Source organism: Sodiomyces alcalophilus, assembly GCF_042370955.1.
Source record: "Sodiomyces alcalophilus JCM 7366 unplaced genomic scaffold ACRALscaffold_5, whole genome shotgun sequence".
NCBI lineage: Eukaryota > Fungi > Ascomycota > Sordariomycetes > Glomerellales > Plectosphaerellaceae > Sodiomyces > Sodiomyces alcalophilus.
In genome coordinates this window covers 4,217,293-4,232,416 of record NW_027263536.1, presented here as the reverse complement: position 1 = coordinate 4,232,416, position 15,124 = coordinate 4,217,293, and the positions used below count along the sequence as shown (strand labels likewise).

General features: G+C 35.6%; 1 pseudogene across 1 annotated transcript; it reads right to left on the bottom strand.

Annotated features, from left to right (window-relative positions):
• Nucleotides 1-11,290: 11,290 nt before the first annotated feature.
• Nucleotides 11,291-11,365, bottom strand: ACRALDRAFT_t192 (annotated as a pseudogene). The gene has a single exon. The product of its transcript is annotated as a tRNA-OTHER (tRNA).
• Between the last annotated feature and the right edge of the window lie 3,759 nt (nt 11,366-15,124).

Here is a 15,124-nt window from a genome sequence, read left to right as displayed (position 1 = left end):
TTTTATAATATCTTTTTACTCTTTATATAAAAACCCCTAATATATTATTCGCTTAGCCGTTTTAACGGGTATAATAACTATTAAGAGTTATAAGTATAATTCACCTCTACTAGTTAGCTAATAAATAACTATACCTCCTTATACGCGCTTTAGTACTACTCCCCCTAAGGACGGAGATCACGAATCGGTTTATAAGTATACGCTATCTCCTAGTCCTAGAAGCGATACTACTATGCCTCTGCCTAGTAAACAGGAGACTATTATCCCGTAGGGCCCTCTAGAGCCGTAGCCAGAACCGTCTTTAGCACCTTAGCGTAAGCCTCCTATAGTCCCTTAGCGTGAAACACCCACGGCTCCCCCGGTTAATATTATAAAGCCACCGTCTTACCCTTAATCGGATATACGTTTTAATATTAAGGAACTAAAGAACTATCCTCCGGATTAACTATTTCCCGAGGAGCTAGACTTCCTCCTAAACTATTATAAGGAACGTAAGTAGCGAGAGCGTAAGTTAGAGCGTCTAGAAGCTATTTATCGTGGCGAGGACCTAGATACTACCCTACCCCCTTACTTAGCGAACTATTATTATCCCTAAGGTGGTTATAGCGATCTATTTAAGGTAAACCTTCCTACCCTAAAATAGGATAGTAAGTTATATAATTAGTTTAGAACCTTTATAGAAGAGATTAAGGAACGCTTTTACCTTAATCCAGCTAGTTTTACGATAAAGACGAAGAAGGTCTATTTTACTACTAATTACCTTAAAAGGAATATAAAGTCCTATTAGCGGGCTTACTAAAAGAGGACCTATAGTTCTTTAATAGAGGCGATATAGGCTAAGCTAAAAGCCTTCTTAACCGAGTAATTAGTTAATAATAAGACCCGTGAGTTATTAGTTACGGAATAGATCTTTTTAGAACGGACCTCTTAGTAACCCGGTTAGACCTATAATTAATTTCTTAATAAGTTAGATTCCTTATTTAATAAGGTATTTATCCCCCTTCCTAATAAGTAGCGTATATAGTTTATTATATTAAAGCTAAATAGGCCTCTACGCGATTAAATTATTACTAGGATTCTGCCTAAGACCTTCTAGGAGCTAAACGTTATAGCTTATCAGGCTAAGGTTATATTATCTTATAGGGGTGAACCGTCCGATCAGGATCGCGGCTATTATACACCCCGTGATTAGGGTTATAAGAGGAAGCGCGGAACTAGTAGTAAACCCCCGTTACCCTAAGCTAGCGGTTCTTATAAAAGCTCGCCCGCGCCCCCTGCTGCTATAACCGCGGCTACTGCCCCTGCCTAATAGCGGGATAACCCTAGCAGAACCTTAGAATTCTCGGGCCCTCGAAAATATTATAAATACGGAGAGGAGGGCTATATCCGACCTTTTTACCCTTATCTACGGAATAGGCGGGCCGGCTAAAGTTCTACCTTAGCTACTAACCCTAATTAAAAGGCCGTGGCCCCTAGTCGACCCACTTTAAGTTAGGTATAGGCCTTACCCTAAACCCTATAGGGTTAGGCCTAGGATAACACGCTATTAGAGTTAGACCCTCCCCCTAGTCTAGTAAGGGTAAAGCTTAATATACGAATAAACGGTGGATAGGACCGTTAAGTTATTATTCTAGATAGCGCTACCGACTTTAATATTATCGATAAATACGTAATACCCCTTAATAAAGTAATTACCGGATTACCTAGGGAAGTTAGCTAGGTGAATAAGGAATATATAACCTAGATACTCGGATTAATCTTATTTATAGTTTAGATTATAGATAGTTAGAATCGTACGCGGATATAGTATATAGAGTTATATATTATGGATATAGGAGGAGATAGGTTAGAGGTTATTCTAGGGATTCCCTGGTTAACTAAGTATAACCTAATAGTTAACTAGGTAAAGAAAAGTTAGATATTTCGGATTTAGAAGGAGGAGTTAGAGTTTATAGGTTTATAGAAGGAGTTAAAAAGGGCTATTAATAGGGCGAAGGTGATTATTAGACTTATTAGGTCTTAGGTGGCGCGGGTTAGCCGTGTTTAAGCTTATATCTTAGAGGATACGACTACGCCTACTCCCCTACCTAAACTATTACCCGAACCCCCGGAGGACCCCTTACCCGCGGGTTAAGAAGAGTTATTAGTAGCTATACCGGAGTAGTATTATAAGTTCTTAGATATATTTAATATAGAGGAGGCCGGTAAGCTACCTAGTTATTATTAGTAGGACCACGAGATCAAGTTAAAGGAAGGGAAGATACCCCCGTTTAGGCCGATTTATCCGTTAATAAAGGAGGAGTTAGCGGCGTTACGGGAGTACCTTTAGGGTGCCCTCGCTAAAGGTTAGATTTATTACTCTATTAGCCTTATAGGTACTCCTATTCTCTTTATACCGAAGAAGGGTAGGAAGTTAAGACTATATATAGATTATCGGGGGTTAAATAAGGTTACTTATAAAGACCGCACGCCGCTCCTATTAATATATAAGATTATAGACCGGCTTTCCTTATTAAAGGTCTTTACTAAGCTAAACCTTAAGGACGCCTATTATCGACTTTATATACGACCCGGCGATAAGTAAAAGATAGCTTTTAGGACTCGCTATAGTTATTTCGAGTATTTAGTTATACCTTTTAGGCTTATTAATACCCTAATAAGTTTTTAACGGTATATTAACTAGGTATTAAGTGGGTTAGTCGATACGATTTATATAGTTTATCTAAACGATATCTTAATTTATAGTAAGGACCTTAAGGTTTATTAAGTATATATTAAGGAGGTTTTAGGGAGGTTAAGGGAGTGGTTATTATACGCGAATCTAAAGAAGTGTGTGTTTAAGACTTAAGAGGTAGAGTTCCTAGGGTTTATTATTAAAGTGGATAGGGTTTATATAGATTAGTCTAGGGTTAAGGCTATCCGCGATTAGTAAGAGCCGAACTCGGTAAAAACTATTTAAATCTTCCTGGGTTTTACTAGGTTTTACCGGTATTTTATTAAGAATTATTTAAAGATTATAGCGCCGCTCTTAGACTTAACGAAGAAGAGTGGAATAAAGGGTGTGTTTATATTATCTATAAGGGAGAAGGAGGCTTTCGACGAGTTATACTAAAGGTTTTAGGAGGCTCTAGTTCTACGGTATTTTAATCCTAAGTTACTTATTCGATTAGAGCCGGATATATCGGGGTTTATTTTAGGGGCGGTGATTAGTTAGTATATAGATCGGGTATAGTATCCTATCGCGTTCTTTTTAAGGAAGCTTAGGGGTGCGGAGTTAAACTATTCGACTCTAGACACGGAGTTAATAGCTATTATCGAGGTATTCCGGTATTAAAGGCATTACCTAGCCTATAGCTAGACCCTAGTAGAAGTTCTAACGGACCACCTTAATTATCGGTACCTAATAGATAAGCTAAAGATTAAGCCGTAGTATATACGATGGCTAAAGGAGCTATCGGTATTTAACTTTAAGATTAAGTATCGACCGGGGGCTTAGAACCTAGCTAATAGGCTATCACGGAAGCCGTAGTATGCTTTTAGGTAAGCGGACCTAGACGCGGAACGTTAAAAGCCTATTAAGGGGTTTACCCGTAAGTTTATATTAAGAGTGGTGGAGAAGGCGGGCAGAGCACCTAGTATTTCCGAGGACTTATTACTAAGTTTAAAGGAAAAGGTGGCCGATACCTAAAGGGGTAATCCCTTTTATATTTCTTTATCGGGGAAGGACCGGTTATCCGACCCGTGGTTAAGGGATAAAGAGGGCCTGATCCTTTTTAGAGGTCGCCTCTTTATCCCGAATATATAGGGGTTAAGGAAGAAGATCCTATAGGCCCTTTATAATAAACCCACCGCTAGATATTATAGTTCCGGTAAAACGATTAAGAGGATTTCGGACTCGTTTTATTAGGAGTATATATCCCGGGACGTGAAGAAGTTTATACCTACGTATAGGGTTTATTAGAGGACTAAGGGGAGATAGTATAAGCCTTATAGCCTATTAGCTAGTCTTCCGGTTCCGCCTTATCCGTTCTAGGAGATCTTAATTAATTTTATTACGGGTCTCTTTCCTGTTAATTAGGGCGGAAAGAAGAAGGATACGATCCGTATAGTGTTTTACTGTTATATAAAGTATTCCCTTTATATCCTTTATAGCAGTGCACTAACCGCTAAAGGTTTAGCCGATATAATATAGTTAAGAGTCTTTAGTGTTTACGGGTTACCGGATAGTATTATTTCGGATCAGGGTTCTTTATTTATAAGTAAGTTTTAGAGGACCCTATATAGTCTTTTAGGCGTCTACCGCAGGATATCCACTACGTTTTACCCCTAGACCGACGGGCAGACTAAGCGTTAGAATCAGAGTATTAAGTATTACCTTTATAGTTATTACTCGCGGGAGTAGACCGACTAGGTGGATAAGCTATCCCTTATATAGTTTACCTATAATACCGCGTAGTATTCGGTAATTAAGCAGACGCCCTTTATAGCGTTAATAGGCTATAATGCTTATAGCCCTAATAACGTCCGGTTACCTAAGTCGTTAGACGTTAAAGCAGTATCCGCTAAATAACGGGTAAAGCACCTAATCGCTAATCGTTAAGTAATAGAAACTTTTATTCGGAAGGCTTAAGAGTCTTATAAGAGCTTTTATAATACCGGGCGGACTTAATAGCGGTTTAAGGTAGGGGACTATATCTTAGTTTCCTTAAAAAATACTAAGTAAAAACGGCCTAGTAAGAAACTCTCGGATAAGTACCTTAGGCTATACCGTATTACTTTAGTTATCGGTTACTATAGTCTCGCCTATAAGTTAGACCTCCTGTAGTCGATAAAGATTTATAATATTTTCCCGATCTCTTTATTAGAGCCTTAGCGGTCCCGCGATAGTTAGGCTCTAGAGCCTATAAAGGTGGATATAGAGCCGTAAGAGTCGGATAAGTATAAGGTAAAGGAGATTTTAGCTTATCGGTTTAATAGGAAGAGGAGGCAGTATTTAGTTAAATAGGCGGATTACGGGTATAAGGATAATACCTTAGAACTAAGGCGGTATATCCCGGAGGAACTTCTTTAAGAATATTATAAGCGGTAAGAGGAAAGGGGGCGAAAAGTATCGAGACTATTATAACCCTATAGGGTCTTTCGTCGTTATTATTAATTTATTATATTATAACCCCGGAGGGTCTCGCTACTATCTTTATCTTTACTAAAATTTATTATATTATATCCTAAACGCCTAAAAGAAAATAAAATAGTGGTGGTCGTACTAAGTATATATAGTGCTACTCTAAGTTAGATTAACGGATCTATTTCTTTCTATATACCCATAGACTAGCGAAGTGCTCCTTATCGTTACTATTACTATTAGTTTCGATACCGCTAGCGACCCGTAGGAGGTTACGGATTTAATATATAGCTTTTATTAGTTTACGCGCCTTACGCGCCTAGATATTATATAAGGTAATTTAAGCCTCCGTAACGGCGTCTACCCGACGATACTTATACCTGGCCGTATCGAAACTATTATAGTTATAGTGCTAGTTATTACTATATACCCGGCATAGCTCCCCCTAGAGCTTATAAGCGGCACGCTAATAAAAAGGAGTTAATACGAGTATATAAACCGAAAAAGGGAGAGATAACTTATAAGCTTTTTATTAGTAAACCCACTATACCTAACTATATCTATAAGCGTATCTTATATAGCGATAGCGGCGCGAGTAGTATAAAGATTTATTTAGGGATAAGTTAGTATACCGGGGAGGTCTATAGCGGGCGGGGAGTATAACTATACCTCTTCGTATTTCTTACTATTCTGGTCGTGCTGGTAGTAGTGGTACTTAGAGGACTACCGGTCGGAATCATAATACGAATAAAAGATAATAGGACCTTGGCTATCTAAGATAATATTAAGGAATCTAGAGTAGTACCGCTAATAGGGGGGGTTATAGAGGTCGCCCCCTATAACCACCCCCTAAATCGGGTAAAGGCCCGAGGGATCGCCGTTATTAGAAGGTATAGCGTCGTTATTACCCCTATTAGCCCCCGGACCTTTATCGGTAACGTTATTATTACCGAAGATATTATTACCCAGGGAGCTTTTACCTCTACTAGGGACGAAGTTATTATCCTCGCTTTTATCGCTACTAATATAGAGGATACCGTCGGCGCTACCCGATATAGTTATATTCTTATTATAGTCGACGATACTATTATCGATATCGTCGTTATTATTATTATAGTCGACTAGATATCCGACTAGAGTTATCTGGTTAGCGGTGGATAGACTACTAGCCGAACTATCGTCTAAGTCGAACGCTAGGAATAACTTCTTTAGCACTTCCTTAGCCTTATAGCCGACCCTATCAAGGGTATCTTTATTAGAGAGGGCTAGGCCCCTCGCTTTAGTAGGAGTCGTAAGCGACTCCGTACTAGGTGCGGCTAACCCTTTCGTTTTAACGGGTATCTTAGATACCACGCTCGGTATAGCGGACCCTTTATTATTTAGGCGCGCTTTAGTAGGAGTTATAAGTGACTCTATACTAGGCGCGGCCGGCCCCTTTACTTTAGTAGGCGTCTTAGACGCCGCACTGGGTATAGTTAACCCGTTATTAGTGCCACCCTTCTTAGTAGTCTACTTAAGGGCGCTATCCTTAATAACGGAGGTCTTATTAGTAGCGGTGTTAAGGCCACCGCCGGCCTTCTTACCGTTCTTTAGGGGAGTAACGGGCTTCTTAGGGGAAGCGGGCTTTTTAGCGGGAGAATTATTAGCAGATTAGAGTAGACGAGCTAACTTATTAGCCGCACGTAACTAGCGTTTCTAAGGAGCTATACTAGAACACGGGGGGGGGGGGGGTTAGTTAAGCTTAGGGAACACGCATAACGATTATTTATATTATTATTCCGTAAAGGACTAAGGTATATTATTATCGAAGATTATTATTAGTTAAGTAACGGATGCTTATAATAAGCTACTCCTAGATATCAGAACTACTAGAACCAAAGAACCGCCGGGAACCTCGCGTAACGCGATAAGAAGACCCCTAGAGAACTCGAGACGAACCACTAAGATAATACCTTATAGCTAAGATACGGTGGTAAGGATTAACTTATAGATAGAACTTCAGAATAAGGTTATTATGATAGCTACTCGAATAGGTAAAGAAGAGAAGACGAAAAATAATAATAAGCTAGGAGGACTAGCTAGGACATATTCTATAATAGTTACCGGACCTTAAGTAAAGCCTATATAGTTACTCCTGCCTACTCTACGACCTGGGTATGCCCAAAGCATTAAAGAAAAATTACAAATTACAAATTACATTACAAATTACATGTAATGCAATGTAATTTATCCGGAAAAAATTACATTATATGTAATGTAATTTGTAATGTAATTTTGTAATGTTAGGGGAAAAATTACACTTTTTTTATATATAGATTAAGAGGGTATTTTAGGATATATAGTATATATAATACTATATATACTACCCTAGGACTATACTAAGTATTATAGAGTATATATTAGAGTATAAGTCCTTATATTTCTGTATATATATAGTAAAGGTATAGAGTTATAACACTTAATATATAAATATATATCTTATTTAATATACTTTAAGGGTATATTATAAGCTTAATAAGAATATAGGACTAATATCTTTACTATAGTCTTACGCTTTAGGGGGTTATCTCTTTAATACCTTTAAATATTAATATTATACTATCTTTAAGTCTTAAAATACTAGTATTATAATATTAACACCTAGATATAAGTACTTAATTAAAGTCCAGCTTTTGTATAGTAGGTTTATAGTATCTATAGATAATAACTAATTTAATAAAGTTTAATGAGCTATTATATAGTATATATATTAGAACTAACTTCCTATAGTAATATACTCTATATGATATTATAAAAAGCTACTATTAGAGTAACTTTACTTCGAGACTACTAAAATAGGATTATATAAGCCTAGGGCTAAGGAAAGGCTAGATTCTGTAATTACGGTATAATATATTAGAGTCAAGATATAATCTATAAGTTTAATATAAAACCGTAGATTAAAAATGGAACTATAATCGGTACTAAAGTAATTAGAATTGGAGTGAAATAAGTTGATTAGTATTCGATAGTATTTAATGGTAACCATAGAATATACTAGCTAACTAGGAAAAGAAGACAGATAGACCCAGAGGGAGACGTAGCAGATATATATATCTTTATGCTCCTGATTCTTCTATCTCTAGCTATATAATAGTTATTAATAGCAGATATTACTATAATATATTGTATATATATAGAATAAGTATAATTAAGTATAAATATAAATATATGAGGTAGTATATATACTATGTCTAGTAATATAATTATATTAAACATTAAATAGTAAATACTTACTATCTTAGATATAAAAGCATTTACTAAGCTATTATACGTCTAAGTATTATAGACTCGCTATATAAAATACTATTACTACTTCGAAACTAATAGTCCAAGTATTCAAGATGCTATTTTCTAAACCTTAGTAGAATATATAGTAAAGGTCTCTATAGCTAGCTAGAAACAGAAACCTATTATTGGTTATAAGGTATAGGTGATTATACTACGGAACTTAGTTACTCTAACTAGGGTAGTACTAATAAGACTAGATACTGGAGGCTGCTAGTTATACTTATATATATATACTAATATATATTCTATTTACTATATTATACATATACTAAATATTAACTAATAATATAAGTAAAATATTTAATTAATACTAGTAGCGATATACTTATATAGTTATTATATATATATATATATATATATAATATAATAAGAGCGATATAAACTTAATTATTTGAATGTATATCTATAGAAGAATATATATAAGAAATTAATCTAAGCTCTAGCAGTGTTACCTTATTTAGAAGAGGTAAGTATACTAGGTAGAGGAGTACTATCTTATAATAGAAACTAATATATAGACTAAAAGAATAAGATATCGTTTTATATATTTTTGTCTTAGTATGCTAAGGTAGCATAAAAACTAATGTATATATTAAAACTACTTTTTATTTAATGTTAATATATCGGGTTATCTATATATAAAACTATATTATTTATTCTTGTTTTTTAACTCCTAATAGCCTTAGCGTATATAATATTTCAGGAATAGATATATAATATTATAAAGGAATATTATACTACGTGAATATACGTATTATAGAACTATTAGAATTATAGCTAAGTGGATATTATATAATCCAGTAAAAAGAAATAGAATTAAACAAAAAAGAGTAATAAGACTAATTCTAAAGCTACGCTATATAAATCATTATTTTAAAATCATTAAGTTATACTATAGGCTTGAAGACTAATAGTTCTAATTCGGGAAGTATAATATAATTCTATAAATTACATAATATCTATATATAGTAATAGCTATTTATAAAAGGAAGCTACTCTATAATAGTCCTAGAATAAAGGCAACTATTATTATACTAGGTATACGTCTTTCTATATAAATAAGTGTAACAAGACGATCGCAGAGCCATCGGTATATAATTAGACCGATAGCCAGGTATAGACTACTAATACGAACCTATATTGTTATAAGTATTAAGAGATATAGTTTAATGCCTTAAGTTAAAGTCTTATTCAAAGGTCAGCGCTTAATTAATAATAGTATAACGACTACTCTACGATTCTAACTTATTAAGACTTTTCTATAATATCCCCTCCTTTACTAAACTCTACAGACTTTCCTCTATTATAATAAGTTTAATAATCTATAAGGCTTTATTTAATAAAATAAGTAGTTATATAAACTAGACTTAGGCTATGGCTTATTAACTAGGTTTATAGGTTTTATAACTATCTTATCCCTTATAATAAGATTACTATTATATATTTATGAATGTAGATGGTTTATTTAAATTAGGAAACTATTAATAAAGTATAGTTGCCTAGAATATATACTATAGCCCGCTATTATTAAGCTATTCTAATTAGTATAACTTATATTAAGAGATATCTCGGATAATGTTATACCTTTATATAAATTGTTTATGGTACTTAGTATAAGAATAGCTAGTTATAGGAGTATCTTAAGCTATATTATATAGAATATATGCTATTAAAAGCATCCTTATATATATATATATCTAATTATAAATATATAGAGTATATTATAGCCTATTTAGAATATAGAAGATGTACTAATTTAACTCGTATACATCGTTTAATATATAGAAAACCTATACTAAAAAAGTGTAATTTTTCCCCTTATATTACAAAATTACATTACAAATTACATTACATGTAATGTAATTTATTTTAGAAAAATTACATTACATGTAATGTAATGTAATTTGTAATGTAATTTTTTTAATGCTCTGGGTATGCCTGCTATATTAGGAGCGTATCTATAGTTTATTATTTAGATAATAATAAAGCGTCGCGTACACTCCTTTAAGTCTATAGGCTTTATATTTAAGTAAGAGTATATAAAAATAGTTAGTTTAGAGATATATTTATTTATTTATTTATTTATTATCTTTTACTCCGCTATCCTTATCCTACCTTAAGTAGCTAGGAGTTAGAATTCTAACTATACGGTCCTTCTCTTATACCTATAAAGGGGAAAACCATAGTATAAGACTTAGGGAACTAGTATAAGACTTAGATAAAAACCCCTATACTCTTCTCCTCTAGGATTACTGCCTTATACGGGTACCGCGGGGGCCCCGTTACTAACTTAATATATATCCGAAACTCGTAGCTTCTATGCTAGGAAGCCTATAATATTTTACCTATAGCGGCTTTAAAGCCGACTATATACTTAATTAACGGTGGGCGCGTGATTATCTCGATTTATTTTTATACGCCTTCCTATAAGCCCTAGGGCTAACCCTTACGGGCCTATTATAGGCGACTTATATATACGCTTCCTAGGGTTTAAAGCTCCTAAGCTTCCCTATTCTATAGCTATAGGTGGAGCTAACACGGGCTATATACCTACACAGAACGCTTACGTAATAGCGTAAGAGGCTGCCTCTGTATCGTGGAAGAGACGCCGCGTATTTTACTCACGCGCTTAGGGATAGCGCGATACCGTCTTCTCGTTTTCCACGGTAAGGCGACTAACTCCCCCGTAGCACCTATTAACGACTAGCGAAGCCGGGCGGAAGGTGGGTCTAACGGGCCCCCTATTTAACCCTTATCGTATATACTAAAGCAGATAAGGGCCCCCTAGAATAGGATCTAAGTAGTGTAAAAGAGGAAAAAGGGTTCCTCTTTTACGTGCGCCTCTAGCCGGATTCGAACCGACCCGGTCACCTTGACCGTATACTAGGTATACCACTACTATACTATAGAGGCTTAGAGATATATATATACGAGAAAATTAGTTTATATACTCTTTAGACTTAACGAATATAAGTAATATATCTCTCTAAGAAGCATAAATTTCTAACCTAGAGCCTTATTAGCTTTTATAAAAAAACTATATAATAATAATAGGTCTTAAAACGAACCCTTGAGTCTATTAGAAACCAAAGAAGATAATAACTTATAAAATAGGCTAAAGACTCCGTAAGTATTAACAGGCTATAATAACCTGGATATATATTATAGACCTAAACATACCGGCCATTCTAGTATATAAGTTAAAATATCTATAAAGCTAAAGTTAGCTTTTAAAGGCTATATATTCATAGATAATCAAAATACCAAGCACTTATTATACTTAATTATTATAGAGATCAAGTAAAGAGTAAAGAAGCTATTAGAAGACTATAGAAGAAGACCTACTAGTAGACTAAGGGCGGCTATATAGTGGTAAGATTATTTATTAACTTCTTTAAGAAAGATATAGGTATAGAAGTCCTTTATTTATAGACCTTTGGTGGCTACTTAATAGAAAGGTATTGGTTCTATGATCTTAGTTCTAAGCAACCAAGGCACATGGATTAACTAAGGCAGCCTTGCTATAAAGGTTGCTTACTCCTCTATATACTCTAAACTAGGTTTCGTGTATTAAACACACATTAACGTTCTTCTAATACACGCAGCTATCTATTAGTTAGGTTCTAAGCCCCCAGGGTCTCTTCGGGGGAGGCCACTATGGCTTAATAATAATAAGACTTTTAAGCTGTATACTTATTACTAGTCGAAAACCCAGAGTCTTATAACACGAATTAACGAATTCTCTCTATATATCTTAGATTAATAAAAGATACTACTATCGTAAACCTATAGTTCTAAATAAAGCCTTATTACTTCTTAATTATAAACTCCTTATTAGAACTAGATATCACGGGTTAACCCCTCGAATATATAGTTTTAGTATAAGGCCGGAATCGCTAATTAGCGCGTAAGTCTGATACTCGGACCTCGCGCTGCCCTTACCGCGGATTCGTATAAACCCAGTAAATCCTACGCTTCTCCGTAGACCTTTTCCTTTCCTTTCCGTAATTCTAGCTAATATAATTATTCGGCCTTACTTGGTGCGATTAACCTATAACTAGCCGTTTATATAGCTAGGATTAAGTAAACCCTACGTGCTATATTAGTATAGCCTTATATACGAACGCGCTATTAGGTAGCGGCGATCCTATAAACCCTGCTAAACTAGCCGAGTAGACGGATTAAAGGATTACCGAAGCTATTAATATAACGCTCGGTCTCTTATAGGAATAAATAGCTTAAAAATAAGTGCTACTCTAATAACTAATAAATAGTTTCGCGAACACGTAGACCTTATAGCGACCCTCCCTTAGTCTAGCGCCACCCTTAGAGGGAGCCCCTACGAATATACCCGCGGAGTTAATAATAGGTCCTCCTACCCCGGCGACTCCCATTCCCCCCTAAATAAAAGTCCCATAAGAATCGCGTCCGCTATATACTAAGCCTTTACTATACCTCGCGAAGTTTAGTAGAAAATAGGTAGAGTATACCACTTAGTTATAGTAGATATGCGATAAGCTCCTTTTAAACGAATACCTATTTAATAATCGAGCCGAAATATAATATTATATTAATTCGTGCTTAGAAGAGAGTGCCTAGTAAATAGTGTTAGCCTATTACGCTGCTAAAGGACCGGGAGGTACCCCCGACCCCGAAGCGTTCCTTACTTACCTGGGCTGCACGTATAAGAACTAGAACGAATAGCCCCGCGCGGCCTACACGCTATATTCCCCTAAATAGCGCCAGGAATAAGCCTTCGCGTAGTCCCTATTAAAATTTATGAAGCAGATTATATAAGTAGGTGGCAGTGAGTAGGCCGACTTAGCGAAGATTATATTCCTTAAGGGAGCCCTAAGCGAAAAGCTATATAGCGTTTTAATTACCGCGAAATCACTCTATAATTATCCCAGCTAGGTTACCGAGGTCTAGAGTATCGCCTAGAGACTAAAAGGACTACGCCTAACTAACCGGAATACTTATATATAGAATCGAACCCGGAACTAAAAGACCAATACTAATAGAGATATCGTGATAAGCGGGATTAATTAGGTCTAACCCGATATAATTATAGACCGACCTTATAATAACTGAGAATACGAAGAATATGAGAAGAAAGGATATATCTATATAACTTATAAGTCCCGGCCTAAGAGCTCGAGGACTAAGGGCGCCTGCGTAGCGAAGGCACGGGCCGAGGATAGCGACGTCGCTATAAGCTTAGACGACTTAAATAATAAAGAGTCGAAAAAAGAATAGCTTTAGCGCGAAAACGGGTATAAAAGCCGATAGCCGCCCTATAGTAGGAGTAGGAGGCGTTTAAATACTTAGCTAGCAGCGACTTAGCCTTAAAATTAACACCACTAAATAGCAGATATATATATACTTTTATAGATATAGGTTATAACTACTCTACTATTATAAATAAACGCTTTACTTAAAGACTTCGGTTACTATTAGTCGATAAGAAGAAATAATCATTAAAAGCATTTTTAGATATATCTAAGCCGGCTATTAATACCGGGTCGCTGCGTTTAAGCTTAAGATTAGCGGCTATATATAACGACTATTCGCTTATATAGTAGAAGGATTAGACTAGGACGTGTTCCTAGGGAAGCCTCGGCTAGAATATAACAATATTATATATTACGCGCAGAATTATAGGTTATACTATAGAGTCGCTAATATTAACCTACGATTAGCAGGCGAAGATGAACCGGCCGATATATAAGCTATCCCCGAGGTAAGGTTAGTCTTAGGATCCGTGTTTACGGCTACGATATAATAGATAAGGAGAGAGTTAAAAGGAAAAGAAAGGGATAAGTTCGATACCTTTATCTACTCTATTAGTATACAGGATATTAATAAGGCTCTCTATAAGAAAGAGCTACTGGACCCTTAAGACTATATCCCTACGAATATATTATAAGAGTTCGGCGACCTTTTTATACCCGATAAGGCTAACGACTTACCCCTTTACCGATTAGGTATTAACTATAAGATTACTCTAAATAAGGTCCTACTAGACTTAAGCTAATTTTACCGTGGGGGACCCTTTATGGTATATTAAGAGAAGAGTTATTAGTGCTCCGGAAAACACTTAATAACCTAATAGATCAGGGATTTATATAGGCTAATAGTTTAGCGGCTACCGCGCCGGTTCTGTTTATAAAGAAGCCAGGGGGCGGACTACGCTTCTACTATGATTATAGTGCCCTAAACGCGATTAGTTAGCGAGACCGTTATCCCCTCCCTTTAATGACTAAGACCCTATATAACCTAGCTAGCGCTAAGTAGTTTATAAAGCTTAACGTGGTCGCCGCCTTTTATAAGATTCGTATAGCTCCCGGATATAAGACTAAAATAGCCTTTAGGATGTGCTTTAGTCTTTTCGAGTAGCTAGTATACCCTTTTAGACTAAGCGGCGTACCCGTTACCTTTTAGCGCTATATTACCTAGACGCTATAAGAGTTACTTAACGACTTCATTATAATATATATAAATAATATCCTAATTTACTTAAATGGATGTTATAAGGACTACGAAGCGAAGGTCCGGTTAGTATTATATAGACTCACGGATACTAGCCTAAGCCTAGACCCGGCTAAGTATAAGTTTAGCATAACGATAATAAAATACCTAGGATCTATTATTATAGTGGATAAGGGGGTGTCC